This window comes from Pleurodeles waltl, chromosome 1_2, assembly GCF_031143425.1.
Source record: "Pleurodeles waltl isolate 20211129_DDA chromosome 1_2, aPleWal1.hap1.20221129, whole genome shotgun sequence".
NCBI lineage: Eukaryota > Metazoa > Chordata > Amphibia > Caudata > Salamandridae > Pleurodeles > Pleurodeles waltl.
In genome coordinates, this window is record NC_090437.1 from 893,311,810 (window position 1) to 893,336,358 (window position 24,549).

Sequence of the window (24,549 nt, forward strand, 5' to 3'; positions counted from 1 at the left end):
TGACAGGGAGGTTTGGAATCAGAGAGGAGCCACAAATTTCCTTCCACCCAGCGTACCCCCAAGTCTCCCGATAAAAATTATACCTCACTTGTGTGGGTAGGCCTAGCGCCCGCGACAGGAAATGCCCCAAAACGCAACGTGGACACATCACATTTTTTTAAAGAAAACAGAGGTGTTTTTTGCAAAGTGCCTACCTGTAGATTTTGGCCTCTAGCTCAGCCGGCACCTAGGGAAACCTACCAAACCTGTGTATTTTTCAAAACTAGAGACCTAGGGGAATCCAAGATGGGGTGACTTGTGGGGCTCTGACCAGGTTCTGTTACCCAGAATCCTTTGCAAACCTCAAAATTTGGCTAAAAAAACAAATTTTCCTCACATTTTGGTGACAGAAAGTTCTGGAATCAGAGAGGAGCCACGAATTTCCTTCCACCCAGCGTACCCCCAAGTCTCCCGATAATAATGATACCTCACTTGTTTGGGTAGGCCTAGCGCCCGCGACAGGAAATGCCCCAAAACGCAACGTGGACACATCACATTTTTTTAAAGTAAATAGAGGTGTTTTTTTCAAAGTGCCTACCTGTAGATTTTGGCCTCTAGCTCAGCCGGCACCTAGGGAAACCTACCAAACCTGTGCATTTTTAAAAACTAGAGACCAAGGGGAATCCAAGATGGGGTGACTTGTGGGGCTCTGACCAGGTTCTGTTACCCAGAATCCTTTGCAAACCTCAGAATTTGGCTAAAAAAACACATTTTCATCACATTTTGGTGACAGGAAGTTCTGGAATCAGAGAGGAGCCACAAATTTCCTTCCACCCAGCGTACCCCCAAGTCTCCCGATAAAAATTATACCTCACTTGTGTGGGTTGGCCTAGCGCCCGCGACAGGAAATGCCCCAAAACGCAACGTGGACACATCAAATTTTTTTTAAGAAAACAGAGGTGTTTTTTGCAAAGTGCCTACCTGTAGATTTTGGCCTCTAGCTCAGCCGGCACCTAGGGAAACCTACCAAACCTGTGCATTTGTAAAAACTAGAGACCGAGGGGAATCCAAGATGGGGTGACTTGTGGGGCTCTGACCAGGTTCTGTTACCCAGTATCCTTTGCAAACCTCAAAATTTGGCTAACAAAACACATTTTCCTCACATTTTGGTGACAGGGAGGTTTGGAATCATAGAGGAGCCACAAATTTCCTTCCACCCAGCGTACCCCCAAGTCTCCCGATAAAAATTATACCTCACTTGTGTGGGTAGGCCTAGCGCCCGCGACAGGAAGTGCCCCAAAACGCAACGTGGACACATCACATTTTCTTAAAGAAAACAGAGGTGTTTTTTGCAAAGTGCCTACCTGTAGATTTTGGCCTCTAGCTCAGCCGGCACCTAGGGAAACCTACCAAACCTGTGTATTTTTCAAAACTAGAGACCTAGGGGAATCCAAGATGGGGTGACTTGTGGGGCTCTGACCAGGTTCTGTTACCCAGAATCCTTTGCAAACCTCAAAATTTGGCTAAAAAACCAAATTTTCCTCACATTTTGGTGACAGAAAGTTCTGGAATCGGAGAGGAGCCACGAATTTCCTTCCACCCAGCGTACCCCCAAGTCTCCCGATAATAATGATACCTCACTTGTTTGGGTAGGCCTAGCGCCCGCGACAGGAAATGCCCCAAAACGCAACGTGGACACATCACATTTTTTTAAAGTAAATAGAGGTGTTTTTTTCAAAGTGCCTACCTGTAGATTTTGGCCTCTAGCTCAGCCGGCACCTAGGGAAACCTACCAAACCTGTGCATTTTTGAAAACTAGAGACCTAGGGGAATCCAAGATGGGGTGACTTGTGGGGCTCTGTCCAGGTTCTGTTACCCAGAATCCTTTGCAAACCTCAAACTTTGGCTAAAAAAACACATTTTCTTCACATTTTGGTGACAGAAAGTTCTGGAATCAGAGAGGAGCCACAAATTTCCTTCCACCCAGCGTTCCCCAAAGTCTCCCGATAAAAATGATACCTCACTTGTGTGGGTAGGCCTAGCGCCCATGCCAGGAAATGCCCCAAAACGCAACGTGGACACATCAAATTTTTTGAAAGAAAACAGGTGTTTTTTGCAAAAGTGCCTACCTGTAGATTTTGGCCTCTAGCTCAGCCGGCACCGAGGGAAACCTACCAAACCTGTGCATTTTTTAAAACTAGAGACCTAGGGGAATCCAAGATGGGGTGACTTGTGGGGCTCTGACCAGGTTCTGTTACCCAGAATCCTTTGCAAACCTCAAAATTTGGCTAACAAAACACATTTTCCTCACATTTTCGTGACAGAAAGTTCTGGAATCAGAGAGGAGCCGCAAATTTCCTTCCACCCAGCGTTCCCCCAACTCTTCTGATAAAAATGATACCTCACTTGTGTGGGTTGGCCTAGCGCCCGCGACAGAAAATGCCCCAAAACGCAACGTGGACACATCACATTTTTTGAAAGAAAACAGAGGTGTTTTTTGCAAAGTGCCTACCTGTAGATTTTGGCCTCTAGCTCAGCCGGCACCTAGGGAAACCTACCAAACCTGTGAATTTTTTAAAACTAGAGACCTAGGGGAATCCAAGATGGGGTGACTTGTGGGGCTCTGACCAGGTTCTGTTATCCAGAATCCTTTGCAAAGCTCAAAATTTGGCTAAAAAAACACATTTTCCTCACATTTTGGTGACAGAAAGTTCCAGAATCAGAGAGGAGCCAAAAATTTCCTTCCACCCAGCGTACCCCCAAGTCTCCCGATAAAAATTATACCTCACTTGTGTGGGTTGGCCTAGCGCCTGCGACAGGAAATGCCCCAAAACGCAGCGTGAACAGATCACATTTTTTTAAAGAAAACAGAGGTGTTTTTTGCAAAGTGCCTACCTGTAGATTTTGGCCTCTAGCTCAGCCGGCACCTAGGGAAACCTACCAAACCTGTGCATTTTTCAAACCTAGAGACCTAGGGGTATCCAAGATGGGGTGACTTGTGGGGCTCTGACCAGGTTCTGTTACCCAGAATCCTTTGCAAACCTCAAAATTTGGCTAACAAAACACATTTTCCTCACATTTTGGTGACAGGAAGTTCTGGAATCAGAGAGGAGCCACAAATTTCCTTCCACCCAGCGTACCCCCAAGTCTCCTGATAAAAATTATACCTCACTTGTGTGGATAGGATTTCCGCCCGCGACAGGAAATGCCCCAAAACGCAACGTGGACACATCACATTTTTTTAAAGAAAACAGAGGTGTTTTTAGCAAAGTGCCTACCTGTAGATTTTGGCCTCTAGCTCAGCCGGCACCTAGGGAAACCTACCAAACCTGTGCATTTTTGAAAACTACAGACCTAGGGGAATCCAAGATGGGGTGACTTGTGGGGCTCTGACCAGGTTCTGTTACCCAGAATCCTTTGCAAACCTCAACATTTGGCTAAAACAACACATTTTCCTCACATTTTGGTGACAGAAAGTTCTGGAATCAGAGAGGAGCCACGACTTTTCTTCCACCCAGCTTACCCACAAGTCTCCTGATAAAAATGATACCTCACTTGTGTGGGTAGGACTAGCGCCCGCGACAGGAAATGCCCCAAAACGCAACGTGGACACATCACATTTTTTTAAAGTAAATAGAGGTGTTTTTTTCAAAGTGCCTACCTGTAGATTTTGGCCTCTAGCTCAGCCGGCACCTAGGGAAACCTACCAAACCTGTGCATTTTTAAAAACTAGAGACCTAGGGGAATCGAAGATGGGGTGACTTGTGGGGCTCTGTCCAGGTTCTGTTACCCAGAATCCTTTGCAAACCTCAAACTTTGGCTAAAAAAACACTTTTTCCTCACATTTTGGTGACAGAAAGTTCTAGAATCAGAGAGGAGCCACAAATTTCCTTCCACCCAGCGTTCCCCTAAGTCTCCCGATAAAAATGATACCTCACTTGTGTGGGTAGGCCTAGCGCCCGTGACAGGAAATGCCCCAAAACGCAACGTGGACACATCACATTTTTTTAAAGAAAACAGAGGTGTTTTTTGCAAAGTGCCTATCTGTAGATTGTGGCCTCTAGCTCAGCCGGCACCTAGGGAAACCTACCAAACCTGTGCATTTTTGAAAACTAGAGACCTAGGGTAATCCAAGATGGGGTGACTTTTGGGGCTCTGACCAGGTTCTGTTACCCAGAATCCTTTGCAAACCTCAACATTTGGCTAAAACAACATATTTTCCTCACATTTTGGTGACAGAAAGTTCTGGAATCAGAGAGGAGCCACGACTTTTCTTCCACCCAGCGTACCCACAAGTCTCCTGATAAAAATGATACCTCACTTGTGTGGGTAGGACTAGCGCCCGCGACAGGAAATGCCCCAAAACGCAACATGGACACATCACATTTTTTTAAAGAAAACAGAGGTGTTTTTTGCACAGTGCCTACCTGTAGATTTTGGCCTCTAGCTCAGCCGGCACCTAGGGAAACCTACCAAACCCGTGCATTTTTAAAAACTAGAGACCAAGGGGAATCCAAGATGCGGTGACTTGTGGGGCTCTGACCAGGTTCTGTTACCCAGAATCCTTTGCAAACCTCAAAATTTGGCTAAAAAACCAAATTTTCCTCACATTTTGGTGACAGAAAGTTCTGGAATCAGAGAGGAGCCACGAATTTCCTTCCACCCAGCGTCCCCCCAAGTCTCCCGATAATAATGATACCTCACTTGTTTGGGTAGGCCTAGCACCCGCGACAGGTAATGCCCCAAAACGCAACGTGGACACATCGCATTTTTTTAAAGTAAATAGAGGTGTTTTTTTCAAAGTGCCTACCTGTAGATTTTGGCCTCTAGCTCAGCCGGCACCTAGGGAAACCTACCAAACCTGTGCATTTTTGAAAACTAGAGACCTAGGGGAATCCAAGATGGGGTGACTTGTGGGGCTCTGTCCAGGTTCTGTTACCCAGAATCCTTTGCAAACCTCAAACTTTGGCTAAAAAAACACATTTTCCTCACATTTTGGTGACAGAAAGTTCTGGAATCAGAGAGGAGCCACGACTTTTCTTCCACCCAGCTTACCCACAAGTCTCCTGATAAAAATGATACCTCACTTGTGTGGGTAGGACTAGCGCCCGCGACAGGAAATGCCCCAAAACGAAAGGTGGACACATCAAATTTTTTTAAAGTAAATAGAGGTGTTATTTTCAAAGTGCCTACCTGTAGATTTTGGCCTCTAGCTCAGCCGGCACCTAGGGAAACCTACCAAACCTGTGCATTTTTAAAAACTAGAGACCTAGGGGAATCGAAGATGGGGTGACTTGTGGGGCTCTGTCCAGGTTCTGTTACCCAGAATCCTTTGCAAACCTCAAACTTTGGCTAAAAAAACACTTTTTCCTCACATTTTGGTGACAGAAAGTTCTGGAATCAGAGAGGAGCCAAAAATTTCCTTCCACCCAGCGTTCCCCAAAGTCTCCCGATAAAAATGATACCTCACTTGTGTGGGTAGGCCTAGCGCCCGTGACAGGAAATGCCCCAAAACGCAACGTGGACACATCACATTTTTTGAAAGAAAACAGAGGTGTTTTTTGCAAAGTGCCTATCTTTAGATTTTGGCCTCTAGCTCAGCCGGCACCTAGGGAAACCTACCAAACCTGTGCATTTTTGAAAACTAGAGACCTAGGGGAATCCAAGATGGGGTGACTTGTGGGGCTCTGACCAGGTTCTGTTACCCAGAATCCTTTGCAAACCTCAACATTTGGCTAAAACAACACATTTTCCTCACATTTTGGTGACAGAAAGTTCTGGAATCAGAGAGGAGCCACGAATTTCCTTCCACCCAGCCTCCCCCCAAGTCTCCCGATAATAATGATACCTCACTTGTGTGGGTCGGCCTAGCGCCCGCGACAGGAAATGCCCCAAAATGCAATGTGGACACATCACATTTTTTTAAAGTAAATAGAGGTTTTTTTTCAAAGTGCCTACCTGTAGATTTTGGCCTCTAGCTCAGCCGGCACCTAGGGAAACCTACCAAACCTGTGCATTTTTTAAAACTAGAGATCTAGGGGAATCCAAGATGGGGTGACTTGTGGGGCTCTGTCCAGGTTCTGTTACCCAGAATCCTTTGCAAACCTCAAACTTTGGCTAAAAAAACACTTTTTCCTCACATTTTGGTGACAGAAAGTGCTGGAATCAGAGGGGAGCCACAAATTTCCTTCCACCCAGCGTTCCCCAAAGTCTCCCGATAAAAATGATACCTCACTTGTGTGGGTAGGCCTAGCGCCCGCGACAGGAAATGCCCCAAAACGCAACGTGGACACATCACATTTTTTGAAAGAAAACAGAGGTGTTTTTTGCAAAGTGCCTACCTGTAAATTTTGGCCTCTAGCTCAGCCGGCACCTAGGGAAACCTACCAAACCTGTGCATTTTTCAAACCTAGAGACCTAGGGGAATCCAAGATGGGGTGACTTGTGGGGCTCTGACCAGGTTCTGTTACCCAGAATCCTTTGCAAACCTCAGAATTTGGCTAACAAAACACATTTTCCTCACATTTTGGTGACAGAAAGTTCTGGAATCAGAGAGGAGCCACAAATTTCCTTCCACCCAGCGTACCCCCAAGTCTCCTGATAAAAATTATACCTCACTTGTGTGGATAGGATTTGCGCCCGCGACAGGAAATGCCCCAAAACGCAACGTGGACACATCACATTTTTTTAAAGAAAACAGAGGTGTTTTTTGCAAAGTGCCTACCTGTAGATTTTGGCCTCTAGCTCAGCCGGCACCTAGGGAAACCTACCAAACCTGTGCATTTTTTAAAACTACAGACCTAGGGGAATCCAAGATGGGGTGACTTGTGGGGCTCTGACCAGGTTCTGTTACCCAGAATCCTTTGCAAACCTCAAAATTTGGCTAAAACAACACATTTTCCTCACATTTTGGTGACAGAAAGTTCTGGAATCAGAGAGGAGCCACGACTTTTCTTCCACCCAGCTTACCCACAAGTCTCCTGATAAAAATGATACCTCACTTGTGTGGGTAGGACTAGCGCCCGCGACAGGAAATGCCCCAAAACGAAAGGTGAACACATCACATTTTTTTAAAGTAAATAGAGGTGTTTTTTTCAAAGTGCCTACCTGTAGATTTTGGCCTCTAGCTCAGCCGGCACCTAGGGAAACCTACCAAACATGTGCATTTTTAAAAACTAGAGACCTAGGGGAATCGAAGATGGGGTGACTTGTGGGGCTCTGTCCAGGTTCTGTTACCCAGAATCCTTTGCAAACCTCAAACTTTGGCTAAAAAAACACTTTTTCCTCACATTTTGGTGACAGAAAGTTCTAGAATCAGAGAGGAGCCACAAATTTCCTTCCACCCAGCGTTCCCCAAAGTCTCCCAATAAAAATGATACCTCACTTGTGTGGGTAGGCCTAGCGCCCGTGACAGGAAATGCCCCAAAACGCAACGTGGACACATCACATTTTTTTAAAGAAAACAGAGGTGTTTTTTGCAAAGTGCCTATCTGTAGATTGTGGCCTCTAGCTCAGCCGGCACCTAGTGAAACCTACCAAACCTGTGCATTTTTGAAAACTAGAGACCTAGGGTAATCCAAGATGGGGTGACTTGTGGGGCTCTGACCAGGTTCTGTTACCCAGAATCCTTTGCAAACCTCAACATTTGGCTAAAACAACATATTTTCCTCACATTTTGGTGACAGAAAGTTCTGGAATCAGAGAGGAGCCACGACTTTTCTTCCACCCAGCGTACCCACAAGTCTCCTGATAAAAATGATACCTCACTTGTGTGGGTAGGACTAGCGCCCGCGACAGGAAATGCCCCAAAACGCAACATGGACAGATCACATTTTTTTAAAGAAAACAGAGGTGTTTTTTGCACAGTGCCTACCTGTAGATTTTGGCCTCTAGCTCAGCCGGCACCTAGGGAAACCTACCAAACCTGTGCATTTTTAAAAACTAGAGACCAAGGGGAATCCAAGATGCGGTGACTTGTGGGGCTCTGACCAGGTTCTGTTACCCAGAATCCTTTGCAAACCTCAGAATTTGGCTAAAAAAACACATTTTCCTCACATTTTGGTGACAGAAAATTCTGGAATCAGAGAGGAGCCACAAATTTCCTTCCACCCAGCGTTCCCCCAACTCTTCTGATAAAAATGATACCTCACTTGTGTGGGTAAGCCTAGCGCCCGTGACAGAAAATGCCCCAAAATGCAACGTGGACACATCACATTTTTTTAAAGAAAACAGAGGTGTTTTTTGCAAAGTGCCTACCTGTAGATTTTGGCCTCTAGCTCATCCGGCACCTAGGGAAAGCTACCAAACCTGTGCATTTTTTTAAACTAGAGACCTAGTGGAATCCAAGATGGGGTGACTTGTGGGGCTCTGACCAGGTTCTGTTACCCAGAATCCTTTGCAAAGCTCAAAATTTGGCAAATAAAAACACATTTTCCACACATTTTAGAGACAGAAAGTTCCAGAATCAGAGAGGAGCCACAAATTTCCTGCTACCCAGCGTACCCCCAAGTCTCCCGATAAAAATGATACCCCACTTGTGTGGGTAGGCCTAGCGCCCGCGACAGGAAATGCCCCAAAACGCAACGTGGACACATCACATTTTTTTAAAGAAAACAGAGGTGTTTTTTGCAAAGTGCCTACCTGTAGATTTTGGCCTCTAGCTCAGCCGGCACCTAGAGAAACCTACCAAACCAGTGAATTTTTTAAACCTAGAGACCTAGGGGAATCCAAGATGGGGTGACTTGTGGGCTCTGACCAGGTTCTGTTACCCAGAATCCTTTGCAAACCTCAAAATTTGGCTAACAAAACACATTTTCCTCACATTTTGGTGACAGGAAGTTCTGGAATCAGAGAGGATCCACAAATTTCCTTCCACCCAGCGTACCCCCAAGTCTCCCGATAAAAATTATACCTCACTTGTGTGGGTTGGCCTAGCGCCCGCGACAGGAAATGCCCCAAAACGCAACGTGGACACATCAATTTTTTTTTAAGAAAACAGAGGTGTTTTTTGCAAAGTGCCTACCTGTAGATTTTGGCCTCTAGCTCAGCCGGCACCTAGGGAAACCTACCAAACCTGTGCATTTGTAAAAACTAGAGACCGAGGGGAATTCAAGATGGGGTGACTTGTGGGGCTCTGACCAGGTTCTGTTACCCAGAATCCTTTGAAAACCTCAAAATTTGGCTAACAAAACACATTTTCCTCACATTTTGGTGACAGGGAGGTTTGGAATCAGAGAGGAGCCACAAATTTCCTTCCACCCAGCGTACCCCCAAGTCTCCCGATAAAAATTATACCTCACTTGTGTGGGTAGGCCTAGCGCCCGCGACAGGAAATGCCCCAAAACGCAACGTGGACACATCACATTTTTTTAAAGAAAACAGAGGTGTTTTTTGCAAAGTGCCTACCTGTAGATTTTGGCCTCTAGCTCAGCCGGCACCTAGGGAAACCTACCAAACCTGTGCATTTTTAAAAACTAGAGACCAAGGGGAATCCAAGATGGGGTGACTTGTGGGGCTCTGACCAGGTTCTGTTACCCAGAATCCTTTGCAAACCTCAAACTTTGGCTAAAAAAACACTTTTTCCTCACATTTTGGTGACAGAAAGTTCTGGAATCAGAGAGGAGCCAAAAATTTCCTTCCACCCAGCGTTCCCCAAAGTCTCCCGATAAAAATGATACCTCACTTGTGTGGGTAGGCCTAGCGCCCGTGACAGGAAATGCCCCAAAACGCAACGTGGACACATCACATTTTTTGAAAGAAAACAGAGGTGTTTTTTGCAAAGTGCCTATCTTTAGATTTTGGCCTCTAGCTCAGCCGGCACCTAGGGAAACCTACCAAACCTGTGCATTTTTGAAAACTAGAGACCTAGGGGAATCCAAGATGGGGTGACTTGTGGGGCTCTGACCAGGTTCTGTTACCCAGAATCCTTTGCAAACCTCAAAATTTGGCTAAAACAACACATTTTCCTCACATTTTGGTGACAGAAAGTTCTGGAATCAGAGAGGAGCCACGAATTTCCTTCCACCCAGCCTCCCCCCAAGTCTCCCGATAATAATGATACCTCACTTGTGTGGGTCGGCCTAGCGCCCGCGACAGGAAATGCCCCAAAATGCAATGTGGACACATCACATTTTTTTAAAGTAAATAGAGGTTTTTTTTCAAAGTGCCTACCTGTAGATTTTGGCCTCTAGCTCAGCCGGCACCTAGGGAAACCTACCAAACCTGTGCATTTTTTAAAACTAGAGATCTAGGGGAATCCAAGATGGGGTGACTTGTGGGGCTCTGTCCAGGTTCTGTTACCCAGAATCCTTTGCAAACCTCAAACTTTGGCTAAAAAAACACTTTTTCCTCACATTTTGGTGACAGAAAGTGCTGGAATCAGAGGGGAGCCACAAATTTCCTTCCACCCAGCGTTCCCCAAAGTCTCCCGATAAAAATGATACCTCACTTGTGTGGGTAGGCCTAGCGCCCGCGACAGGAAATGCCCCAAAACGCAACGTGGACACATCACATTTTTTGAAAGAAAACAGAGGTGTTTTTTGCAAAGTGCCTACCTGTAAATTTTGGCCTCTAGCTCAGCCGGCACCTAGGGAAACCTACCAAACCTGTGCATTTTTCAAACCTAGAGACCTAGGGGAATCCAAGATGGGGTGACTTGTGGGGCTCTGACCAGGTTCTGTTACCCAGAATCCTTTGCAAACCTCAGAATTTGGCTAACAAAACACATTTTCCTCACATTTTGGTGACAGAAAGTTCCGGAATCAGAGAGGAGCTACAAATTTCCTTCCACCCAGCGTACCCCCAAGTCTCCTGATAAAAATTATACCTCACTTGTGTGGATAGGATTTGCGCCCGCGACAGGAAATGCCCCAAAACGCAACGTGGACACATCACATTTTTTTAAAGAAAACAGAGGTGTTTTTTGCAAAGTGCCTACCTGTAGATTTTGGCCTCTAGCTCAGCTGGCACCTAGGGAAACCTACCAAACCTGTGCATTTTTGAAAACTACAGACCTAGGGGAATCCAAGATGGGGTGACTTGTGGGGCTCTGACCAGGTTCTGTTACCCAGAATCCTTTGCAAACCTCAGAATTTGGCTAACAAAACACATTTTCCTCACATTTTGGTGACAGAAAGTTCTGGAATCAGAGAGGAGCCACAAATTTCCTTCCACCCAGCGTACCCCCAAGTCTCCTGATAAAAATTATACCTCACTTGTGTGGATAGGATTTGCGCCCGCGACAGGAAATGCCCCAAAACGCAACGTGGACACATCACATTTTTTTAAAGAAAACAGAGGTGTTTTTTGCAAAGTGCCTACCTGTAGATTTTGGCCTCTAGCTCAGCCAGCACCTAGGGAAACCTACCAAACCTGTGCATTTTTTAAAACTACAGACCTAGGGGAATCCAAGATGGGGTGACTTGTGGGGCTCTGACCAGGTTCTGTTACCCAGAATCCTTTGCAAACCTCAAAATTTGGCTAAAACAACACATTTTCCTCACATTTTGGTGACAGAAAGTTCTGGAATCAGAGAGGAGCCACGACTTTTCTTCCACCCAGCTTACCCACAAGTCTCCTGATAAAAATGATACCTCACTTGTGTGGGTAGGACTAGCGCCCGCGACAGGAAATGCCCCAAAACGAAAGGTGAACACATCACATTTTTTTAAAGTAAATAGAGGTGTTTTTTTCAAAGTGCCTACCTGTAGATTTTGGCCTCTAGCTCAGCCGGCACCTAGGGAAACCTACCAAACATGTGCATTTTTAAAAACTAGAGACCTAGGGGAATCGAAGATGGGGTGACTTGTGGGGCTCTGTCCAGGTTCTGTTACCCAGAATCCTTTGCAAACCTCAAACTTTGGCTAAAAAAACACTTTTTCCTCACATTTTGGTGACAGAAAGTTCTAGAATCAGAGAGGAGCCACAAATTTCCTTCCACCCAGCGTTCCCCAAAGTCTCCCAATAAAAATGATACCTCACTTGTGTGGGTAGGCCTAGCGCCCGTGACAGGAAATGCCCCAAAACGCAACGTGGACACATCACATTTTTTTAAAGAAAACAGAGGTGTTTTTTGCAAAGTGCCTATCTGTAGATTGTGGCCTCTAGCTCAGCCGGCACCTAGTGAAACCTACCAAACCTGTGCATTTTTGAAAACTAGAGACCTAGGGTAATCCAAGATGGGGTGACTTGTGGGGCTCTGACCAGGTTCTGTTACCCAGAATCCTTTGCAAACCTCAACATTTGGCTAAAACAACATATTTTCCTCACATTTTGGTGACAGAAAGTTCTGGAATCAGAGAGGAGCCACGACTTTTCTTCCACCCAGCGTACCCACAAGTCTCCTGATAAAAATGATACCTCACTTGTGTGGGTAGGACTAGCGCCCGCGACAGGAAATGCCCCAAAACGCAACATGGACAGATCACATTTTTTTAAAGAAAACAGAGGTGTTTTTTGCACAGTGCCTACCTGTAGATTTTGGCCTCTAGCTCAGCCGGCACCTAGGGAAACCTACCAAACCTGTGCATTTTTAAAAACTAGAGACCAAGGGGAATCCAAGATGCGGTGACTTGTGGGGCTCTGACCAGGTTCTGTTACCCAGAATCCTTTGCAAACCTCAGAATTTGGCTAAAAAAAACACATTTTCCTCACATTTTGGTGACAGAAAATTCTGGAATCAGAGAGGAGCCACAAATTTCCTTCCACCCAGCGTTCCCCCAACTCTTCTGATAAAAATGATACCTCACTTGTGTGGGTAAGCCTAGCGCCCGTGACAGAAAATGCCCCAAAATGCAACGTGGACACATCACATTTTTTTAAAGAAAACAGAGGTGTTTTTTGCAAAGTGCCTACCTGTAGATTTTGGCCTCTAGCTCATCCGGCACCTAGGGAAAGCTACCAAACCTGTGCATTTTTTTAAACTAGAGACCTAGTGGAATCCAAGATGGGGTGACTTGTGGGGCTCTGACCAGGTTCTGTTACCCAGAATCCTTTGCAAAGCTCAAAATTTGGCAAATAAAAACACATTTTCCACACATTTTAGAGACAGAAAGTTCCAGAATCAGAGAGGAGCCACAAATTTCCTGCTACCCAGCGTACCCCCAAGTCTCCCGATAAAAATGATACCTCACTTGTGTGGGTAGGCCTAGCGCCCGCGACAGGAAATGCCCCAAAACGCAACGTGGACACATCACATTTTTTTTAAAGAAAACAGAGGTGTTTTTTGCAAAGTGCCTACCTGTAGATTTTGGCCTCTAGCTCAGCCGGCACCTAGAGAAACCTACCAAACCAGTGAATTTTTTAAACCTAGAGACCTAGGGGAATCCAAGATGGGGTGACTTGTGGGCTCTGACCAGGTTCTGTTACCCAGAATCCTTTGCAAACCTCAAAATTTGGCTAACAAAACACATTTTCCTCACATTTTGGTGACAGGAAGTTCTGGAATCAGAGAGGATCCACAAATTTCCTTCCACCCAGCGTACCCCCAAGTCTCCCGATAAAAATTATACCTCACTTGTGTGGGTTGGCCTAGCGCCCGCGACAGGAAATGCCCCAAAACGCAACGTGGACACATCAATTTTTTTTTAAGAAAACAGAGGTGTTTTTTGCAAAGTGCCTACCTGTAGATTTTGGCCTCTAGCTCAGCCGGCACCTAGGGAAACCTACCAAACCTGTGCATTTGTAAAAACTAGAGACCGAGGGGAATTCAAGATGGGGTGACTTGTGGGGCTCTGACCAGGTTCTGTTACCCAGAATCCTTTGAAAACCTCAAAATTTGGCTAACAAAACACATTTTCCTCACATTTTGGTGACAGGGAGGTTTGGAATCAGAGAGGAGCCACAAATTTCCTTCCACCCAGCGTACCCCCAAGTCTCCCGATAAAAATTATACCTCACTTGTGTGGGTAGGCCTAGCGCCCGCGACAGGAAATGCCCCAAAACGCAACGTGGACACATCACATTTTTTTAAAGAAAACAGAGGTGTTTTTTGCAAAGTGCCTACCTGTAGATTTTGGCCTCTAGCTCAGCCGGCACCTAGGGAAACCTACCAAACCTGTGTATTTTTCAAAACTAGAGACCTAGGGGAATCCAAGATGGGGTGACTTGTGGGGCTCTGACCAGGTTCTGTTACCCAGAATCCTTTGCAAACCTCAAAATTTGGCTAAAAAAACAAATTTTCCTCACATTTTGGTGACAGAAAGTTCTGGAATCAGAGAGGAGCCACGAATTTCCTTCCACCCAGCGTACCCCCAAGTCTCCCGATAATAATGATACCTCACTTGTTTGGGTAGGCCTAGCGCCCGCGACAGGAAATGCCCCAAAACGCAACGTGGACACATCACATTTTTTTAAAGTAAATAGAGGTGTTTTTTTCAAAGTGCCTACCTGTAGATTTTGGCCTCTAGCTCAGCCGGCACCTAGGGAAACCTACCAAACCTGTGCATTTTTAAAAACTAGAGACCAAGGGGAATCCAAGATGGGGTGACTTGTGGGGCTCTGACCAGGTTCTGTTACCCAGAATCCTTTGCAAACCTCAGAATTTGGCTAAAAAAACACATTTTCATCACATTTTGGTGACAGGAAGTTCTGGAATCAGAGAGGAGCCACAAATTTCCTTCCACCCAGCGTACCCCCAAGTCTCCCGATAAAAATTATACCTCACTTGTGTGGGTTGGCCTAGCGCCCGCGACAGGAAATGCCCCAAAACGCAACGTGGACACATCAAATTTTTTTTAAGAAAACAGAGGTGTTTTTTGCAAAGTGCCTACCTGTAGATTTTGGCCTCTAGCTCAGCCGGCACCTAGGGAAACCTACCAAACCTGTGCATTTGTAAAAACTAGAGACCGAGGGGAATCCAAGATGGGGTGACTTGTGGGGCTCTGACCAGGTTCTGTTACCCAGTATCCTTTGCAAACCTCAAAATTTGGCTAACAAAACACATTTTCCTCACATTTTGGTGACAGGGAGGTTTGGAATCATAGAGGAGCCACAAATTTCCTTCCACCCAGCGTACCCCCAAGTCTCCCGATAAAAATTATACCTCACTTGTGTGGGTAGGCCTAGCGCCCGCGACAGGAAGTGCCCCAAAACGCAACGTGGACACATCACATTTTCTTAAAGAAAACAGAGGTGTTTTTTGCAAAGTGCCTACCTGTAGATTTTGGCCTCTAGCTCAGCCGGCACCTAGGGAAACCTACCAAACCTGTGTATTTTTCAAAACTAGAGACCTAGGGGAATCCAAGATGGGGTGACTTGTGGGGCTCTGACCAGGTTCTGTTACCCAGAATCCTTTGCAAACCTCAAAATTTGGCTAAAAAACCAAATTTTCCTCACATTTTGGTGACAGAAAGTTCTGGAATCGGAGAGGAGCCACGAATTTCCTTCCACCCAGCGTACCCCCAAGTCTCCCGATAATAATGATACCTCACTTGTTTGGGTAGGCCTAGCGCCCGCGACAGGAAATGCCCCAAAACGCAACGTGGACACATCACATTTTTTTAAAGTAAATAGAGGTGTTTTTTTCAAAGTGCCTACCTGTAGATTTTGGCCTCTAGCTCAGCCGGCACCTAGGGAAACCTACCAAACCTGTGCATTTTTGAAAACTAGAGACCTAGGGGAATCCAAGATGGGGTGACTTGTGGGGCTCTGTCCAGGTTCTGTTACCCAGAATCCTTTGCAAACCTCAAACTTTGGCTAAAAAAACACATTTTCTTCACATTTTGGTGACAGAAAGTTCTGGAATCAGAGAGGAGCCACAAATTTCCTTCCACCCAGCGTTCCCCAAAGTCTCCCGATAAAAATGATACCTCACTTGTGTGGGTAGGCCTAGCGCCCATGCCAGGAAATGCCCCAAAACGCAACGTGGACACATCAAATTTTTTGAAAGAAAACAGGTGTTTTTTGCAAAAGTGCCTACCTGTAGATTTTGGCCTCTAGCTCAGCCGGCACCGAGGGAAACCTACCAAACCTGTGCATTTTTTAAAACTAGAGACCTAGGGGAATCCAAGATGGGGTGACTTGTGGGGCTCTGACCAGGTTCTGTTACCCAGAATCCTTTGCAAACCTCAAAATTTGGCTAACAAAACACATTTTCCTCACATTTTCGTGACAGAAAGTTCTGGAATCAGAGAGGAGCCGCAAATTTCCTTCCACCCAGCGTTCCCCCAACTCTTCTGATAAAAATGATACCTCACTTGTGTGGGTTGGCCTAGCGCCCGCGACAGAAAATGCCCCAAAACGCAACGTGGACACATCACATTTTTTGAAAGAAAACAGAGGTGTTTTTTGCAAAGTGCCTACCTGTAGATTTTGGCCTCTAGCTCAGCCGGCACCTAGGGAAACCTACCAAACCTGTGAATTTTTTAAAACTAGAGACCTAGGGGAATCCAAGATGGGGTGACTTGTGGGGCTCTGACCAGGTTCTGTTATCCAGAATCCTTTGCAAAGCTCAAAATTTGGCTAAAAAAACACATTTTCCTCACATTTTGGTGACAGAAAGTTCCAGAATCAGAGAGGAGCCAAAAATTTCCTTCCACCCAGCGTACCCCCAAGTCTCCCGATAAAAATTATACCTCACTTGTGTGGGTTGGCCTAGCGCCTGCGACAGGAAATGCCCCAAAACGCAGCGTGAACAGATCACATTTTTTTAAAGAAAACAGAGGTGTTTTTTGCAAAGTGCCTACCTGTAGATTTTGGCCTCTAGCTCAGCCGGCACCTAGGGAAACCTACCAAACCTGTGCATTTTTCAAACCTAGAGACCTAGGGGTATCCAAGATGGGGTGACTTGTGGGGCTCTGACCAGGTTCTGTTACCCAGAATCCTTTGCAAACCTCAAAATTTGGCTAACAAAACACATTTTCCTCACATTTTGGTGACAGGAAGTTCTGGAATCAGAGAGGAGCCACAAATTTCCTTCCACCCAGCGTACCCCCAAGTCTCCTGATAAAAATTATACCTCACTTGTGTGGATAGGATTTCCGCCCGCGACAGGAAATGCCCCAAAACGCAACGTGGACACATCACATTTTTTTAAAGAAAACAGAGGTGTTTTTAGCAAAGTGCCTACCTGTAGATTTTGGCCTCTAGCTCAGCCGGCACCTAGGGAAACCTACCAAACCTGTGCATTTTTGAAAACTACAGACCTAGGGGAATCCAAGATGGGGTGACTTGTGGGGCTCTGACCAGGTTCTGTTACCCAGAATCCTTTGCAAACCTCAACATTTGGCTAAAACAACACATTTTCCTCACATTTTGGTGACAGAAAGTTCTGGAATCAGAGAGGAGCCACGACTTTTCTTCCACCCAGCTTACCCACAAGTCTCCTGATAAAAATGATACCTCACTTGTGTGGGTAGGACTAGCGCCCGCGACAGGAAATGCCCCAAAACGCAACGTGGACACATCACATTTTTTTAAAGTAAATAGAGGTGTTTTTTTCAAAGTGCCTACCTGTAGATTTTGGCCTCTAGCTCAGCCGGCACCTAGGGAAACCTACCAAACCTGTGCATTTTTAAAAACTAGAGACCTAGGGGAATCGAAGATGGGGTGACTTGTGGGGCTCTGTCCAGGTTCTGTTACCCAGAATCCTTTGCAAACCTCAAACTTTGGCTAAAAAAACACTTTTTCCTCACATTTTGGTGACAGAAAGTTCTAGAATCAGAGAGGAGCCACAAATTTCCTTCCACCCAGCGTTCCCCTAAGTCTCCCGATAAAAATGATACCTCACTTGTGTGGGTAGGCCTAGCGCCCGTGACAGGAAATGCCCCAAAACGCAACGTGGACACATCACATTTTTTTAAAGAAAACAGAGGTGTTTTTTGCAAAGTGCCTATCTGTAGATTGTGGCCTCTAGCTCAGCCGGCACCTAGGGAAACCTACCAAACCTGTGCATTTTTGAAAACTAGAGACCTAGGGTAATCCAAGATGGGGTGACTTTTGGGGCTCTGACCAGGTTCTGTTACCCAGAATCCTTTGCAAACCTCAACATTTGGCTAAAACAACATATTTTCCTCACATTTTGGTGACAGAAAGTTCTGGAATCAGAGAGGAGCCACGACTTTTCTTCCACCCAGCGTACCCACAAGTCTCCTGATAAAAATGATACCTCACTTGTGTGGGTAGGACTAGCGCCCGCGACAGGAAATGCCCCAAAACGCAACATGGACACATCACATTTTTTTAAAGAAAACAGAGGTGTTTTTTGCACAGTGCCTACCTGTAGATTTTGGCCTCTAGCTCAGCCGGCACCTAGGGAAACCTACCAAACCCGTGCATTTTTAAAAACTAGAGACCAAGGGGAATCCAAGATGCGGTGACTTGTGGGGCTCTGACCAGGTTCTGTTACCCAGAATCCTTTGCAAACCTCAAAATTTGGCTAAAAAACCAAATTTTCCTCACATTTTGGTGACAGAAAGTTCTGGAATCAGAGAGGAGCCACGAATTTCCTTCCACCCAGCGTCCCCCCAAGTCTCCCGATAATAATGATACCTCACTTGTTTGGGTAGGCCTAGCACCCGCGACAGGTAATGCCCCAAAACGCAACGTGGACACATCGCATTTTTTTAAAGTAAATAGAGGTGTTTTTTTCAAAGTGCCTACCTGTAGATTTTGGCCTCTAGCTCAGCCGGCACCTAGGGAAACCTACCAAACCTGTGCATTTTTGAAAACTAGAGACCTAGGGGAATCCAAGATGGGGTGACTTGTGGGGCTCTGTCCAGGTTCTGTTACCCAGAATCCTTTGCAAACCTCAAACTTTGGCTAAAAAAACACATTTTCCTCACATTTTGGTGACAGAAAGTTCTGGAATCAGAGAGGAGCCACGACTTTTCTTCCACCCAGCTTACCCACAAGTCTCCTGATAAAAATGATACCTCACTTGTGTGGGTAGGACTAGCGCCCGCGACAGGAAATGCCCCAAAACGAAAGGTGGACACATCAAATTTTTTTAAAGTAAATAGAGGTGTTATTTTCAAAGTGCCTACCTGTAGATTTTGGCCTCTAGCTCAGCCGGCACCTAGGGAAACCTACCAAACCTGTGCATTTTTAAAAACTAGAGACCTAGGGGAATCGAAGATGGGGTGACTTGTGGGGCTCTGTCCAGGTTCTGTTACCCAGAATCCTTTGCAAACCTCAAACTTTGGCTAAAAAAACACTTTTTCCTCACATTTTGGTGACAGAAAGTTCTGGAATCAGAGAGGAGCCAAAAATTTCCTTCCACCCAGCGTTCCCCAAAGTCTCCCGATAAAAATGATACCTCACTTGTGTGGGTAGGCCTAGCGCCCGTGACAGGAAATGCCCCAAAACGCAACGTGGACACATCACATTTTTTGAAAGAAAACAGAGGTGTTTTTTGCAAAGTGCCTATCTTTAGATTTTGGCCTCTAGCTCAGCCGGCACCTAGGGAAACCTACCAAACCTGTGCATTTTTGAAAACTAGAGACCTAGGGGAATCCAAGATGGGGTGACTTGTGGGGCTCTGACCAGGTTCTGTTACCCAGAATCCTTTGCAAACCTCAAAATTTGGCTAAAACAACACATTTTCCTCACATTTTGGTGACAGAAAGTTCTGGAATCAGAGAGGAGCCACGAATTTCCTTCCACCCAGCCTCCCCCCAAGTCTCCCGATAATAATGATACCTCACTTGTGTGGGTCGGCCTAGCGCCCGCGACAGGAAATGCCCCAAAATGCAATGTGGACACATCACATTTTTTTAAAGTAAATAGAGGTTTTTTTTCAAAGTGCCTACCTGTAGATTTTGGCCTCTAGCTCAGCCGGCACCTAGGGAAACCTACCAAACCTGTGCATTTTTTAAAACTAGAGATCTAGGGGAATCCAAGATGGGGTGACTTGTGGGGCTCTGTCCAGGTTCTGTTACCCAGAATCCTTTGCAAACCTCAAACTTTGGCTAAAAAAACACTTTTTCCTCACATTTTGGTGACAGAAAGTGCTGGAATCAGAGGGGAGCCACAAATTTCCTTCCACCCAGCGTTCCCCAAAGTCTCCCGATAAAAATGATACCTCACTTGTGTGGGTAGGCCTAGCGCCCGCGACAGGAAATGCCCCAAAACGCAACGTGGACACATCACATTTTTTGAAAGAAAACAGAGGTGTTTTTTGCAAAGTGCCTACCTGTAAATTTTGGCCTCTAGCTCAGCCGGCACCTAGGGAAACCTACCAAACCTGTGCATTTTTCAAACCTAGAGACCTAGGGGAATCCAAGATGGGGTGACTTGTGGGGCTCTGACCAGGTTCTGTTACCCAGAATCCTTTGCAAACCTCAGAATTTGGCTAACAAAACACATTTTCCTCACATTTTGGTGACAGAAAGTTCTGGAATCAGAGAGGAGCCACAAATTTCCTTCCACCCAGCGTACCCCCAAGTCTCCTGATAAAAATTATACCTCACTTGTGTGGATAGGATTTGCGCCCGCGACAGGAAATGCCCCAAAACGCAACGTGGACACATCACATTTTTTTAAAGAAAACAGAGGTGTTTTTTGCAAAGTGCCTACCTGTAGATTTTGGCCTCTAGCTCAGCCGGCACCTAGGGAAACCTACCAAACCTGTGCATTTTTTAAAACTACAGACCTAGGGGAATCCAAGATGGGGTGACTTGTGGGGCTCTGACCAGGTTCTGTTACCCAGAATCCTTTGCAAACCTCAAAATTTGGCTAAAACAACACATTTTCCTCACATTTTGGTGACAGAAAGTTCTGGAATCAGAGAGGAGCCACGACTTTTCTTCCACCCAGCTTACCCACAAGTCTCCTGATAAAAATGATACCTCACTTGTGTGGGTAGGACTAGCGCCCGCGACAGGAAATGCCCCAAAACGAAAGGTGAACACATCACATTTTTTTAAAGTAAATAGAGGTGTTTTTTTCAAAGTGCCTACCTGTAGATTTTGGCCTCTAGCTCAGCCGGCACCTAGGGAAACCTACCAAACATGTGCATTTTTAAAAACTAGAGACCTAGGGGAATCGAAGATGGGGTGACTTGTGGGGCTCTGTCCAGGTTCTGTTACCCAGAATCCTTTGCAAACCTCAAACTTTGGCTAAAAAAACACTTTTTCCTCACATTTTGGTGACAGAAAGTTCTAGAATCAGAGAGGAGCCACAAATTTCCTTCCACCCAGCGTTCCCCAAAGTCTCCCAATAAAAATGATACCTCACTTGTGTGGGTAGGCCTAGCGCCCGTGACAGGAAATGCCCCAAAACGCAACGTGGACACATCACATTTTTTTAAAGAAAACAGAGGTGTTTTTTGCAAAGTGCCTATCTGTAGATTGTGGCCTCTAGCTCAGCCGGCACCTAGTGAAACCTACCAAACCTGTGCATTTTTGAAAACTAGAGACCTAGGGTAATCCAAGATGGGGTGACTTGTGGGGCTCTGACCAGGTTCTGTTACCCAGAATCCTTTGCAAACCTCAACATTTGGCTAAAACAACATATTTTCCTCACATTTTGGTGACAGAAAGTTCTGGAATCAGAGAGGAGCCACGACTTTTCTTCCACCCAGCGTACCCACAAGTCTCCTGATAAAAATGATACCTCACTTGTGTGGGTAGGACTAGCGCCCGCGACAGGAAATGCCCCAAAACGCAACATGGACACATCACATTTTTTTAAAGAAAACAGAGGTGTTTTTTGCACAGTGCCTACCTGTAGATTTTGGCCTCTAGCTCAGCCGGCACCTAGGGAAACCTACCGAACCTGTGCATTTGTAAAAACTAGAGACCGAGGGGAATCCAAGATGGGGTGACTTGTGGGGCTCTGACCAGGTTCTGTTACCCAGTATCCTTTGCAAACCTCAAAATTTGGCTAACAAAACACATTTTCCTCACATTTTCGTGACAGGGAGGTTTGGAATCATAGAGGAGCCACAAATTTCCTTCCACCCAGCGTACCCCCAAGTCTCCCGATAAAAATTATACCTCACTTGTGTGGGTAGGCCTAGCGCCCGCGACAGGAAGTGCCCCAAAACGCAACGTGGACACATCACATTTTTTTAAAGAAAACAGAGGTGTTTTTTGCAAAGTGCCTACCTGTAGATTTTGGCCTCTAGCTCAGCCGGCACCTAGGGAAACCTACCAAACCTGTGTATTTTTCAAAACTAGAGACCTAGGGGAATCCAAGATGGGGTGACTTGTGGGGCTCTGACCAGGTTCTGTTACCCAGAATCCTTTGCAAACCTCAAAATTTGGCTAAAAAACCAAATTTTCCTCACATTTTGGTGACAGAAAGTTCTGGAATCGGAGAGGAGCCACGAATTTCCTTCCACCCAGCGTACCCCCAAGTCTCCCGATAATAATGATACCTCACTTGTTTGGGTAGGCCTAGCGCCCGCGACAGGAAATGCCCCAAAACGCAACGTGGACACATCACATTTTTTTAAAGTAAATAGAGGTGTTTTTTTCAAAGTGCCTACCTGTAGATTTTGGCCTCTAGCTCAGCCGGCACCTAGGGAAACCTACCAAACCTGTGCATTTTTGAAAACTAGAGACCTAGGGGAATCCAAGATGGGGTGACTTGTGGGGCTCTGTCCAGGTTCTGTTACCCAGAATCCTTTGCAAACCTCAAACTTTGGCTAAAAAAACACATTTTCTTCACATTTTGGTGACAGAAAGTTCTGGAATCAGAGAGGAGCCACAAATTTCCTTCCACCCAGCGTTCCCCAAAGTCTCCCGATAAAAATGATACCTCACTTGTGTGGGTAGGCCTAGCGCCCATGCCAGGAAATGCCCCAAAACGCAACGTGGACACATCAAATTTTTTGAAAGAAAACAGGTGTTTTTTGCAAAAGTGCCTACCTGTAGATTTTGGCCTCTAGCTCAGCCGGCACCGAGGGAAACCTACCAAACCTGTGCATTTTTTAAAACTAGAGACCTAGGGGAATCCAAGATGGGGTGACTTGTGGGGCTCTGACCAGGTTCTGTTACCCAGAATCCTTTGCAAACCTCAAAATTTGGCTAACAAAACACATTTTCCTCACATTTTCGTGACAGAAAGTTCTGGAATCAGAGAGGAGCCGCAAATTTCCTTCCACCCAGCGTTCCCCCAACTCTTCTGATAAAAATGATACCTCACTTGTGTGGGTTGGCCTAGCGCCCGCGACAGAAAATGCCCCAAAACGCAACGTGGACACATCACATTTTTTGAAAGAAAACAGAGGTGTTTTTTGCAAAGTGCCTACCTGTAGATTTTGGCCTCTAGCTCAGCCGGCACCTAGGGAAACCTACCAAACCTGTGAATTTTTTAAAACTAGAGACCTAGGGGAATCCAAGATGGGGTGACTTGTGGGGCTCTGACCAGGTTCTGTTACCCAGAATCCTTTGCAAAGCTCAAAATTTGGCTAAAAAAACACATTTTCCTCACATTTTGGTGACAGAAAGTTCCAGAATCAGAGAGGAGCCACAAATTTCCTTCCACCCAGCGTACCCCCAAGTCTCCCGATAAAAATTATACCTCACTTGTGTGGGTTGGCCTAGCGCCTGCGACAGGAAATGCCCCAAAACGCAGCGTGGACAGATCACATTTTTTTAAAGAAAACAGAGGTGTTTTTTGCAAAGTGCCTACCTGTAGATTTTGGCCTCTAGCTCAGCCGGCACCTAGGGAAACCTACCAAACCTGTGCATTTTTCAAACCTAGAGACCTAGGGGTATCCAAGATGGGGTGACTTGTGGGGCTCTGACCAGGTTCTGTTACCCAGAATCCTTTGCAAACCTCAAAATTTGGCTAACAAAACACATTTTCCTCACATTTTGGTGACAGGAAGTTCTGGAATCAGAGAGGAGCCACAAATTTCCTTCCACCCAGCGTACCCCCAAGTCTCCTGATAAAAATTATACCTCAATTGTGTGGGTAGGCCTAGCGCCCGCGACAGGAAATGCCCCAAAACGCAACGTGGACACATCACATTTTTTTAAAGAAAACAGAGGTGTTTTTTGCAAAGTGCCTACCTGTAGATTTTGGCCTCTAGCTCAGCCGGCACCTAGGGAAAACTACCAAACCTGTGCATTGTTAAAACTAGAGACCTAGGGGAATCCAAGATGGGGTGACTTGTGGGGCTCTGACCAGGTTCTGTTACCCAGAATCCTTTGCAAAGCTCAAAATTTGGCTAAAAAAACACATTTTCCTCACATTTTGGTGACAGAAAGTTCCAGAATCAGAGAGGAGCCACAAATTTCCTTCGACCAAGTGTACCCCAAGTCTCCCGAAAAAAATGATACCTCACTTGTGTGGGTAGGCCTAGCGCCCGCGACAGGTAATGCCCCAAAACGCAACGTGGACACATCACATTTTTTTAAAGTAAATAGAGGTGTTTTTTTCAAAGTGCCTACCTGTAGATTTTGGCCTCTAGCTCAGCCGGCACCTGGGGAAACCTACCAAACCTGTGCATTTTTGAAAACTAGAGACCTAGGGGAATCCAAGATGGGGTGACTTGTGGGGCTCTGTCCAGGTTCTGTTACCCAGAATCCTTTGCAAACCTCAAACTTTGGCTAAAAAAACACATTTTCCTCACATTTTGGTGACAGAAAGTTCTGGAATCAGAGAGGAGCCACAAATTTCCTT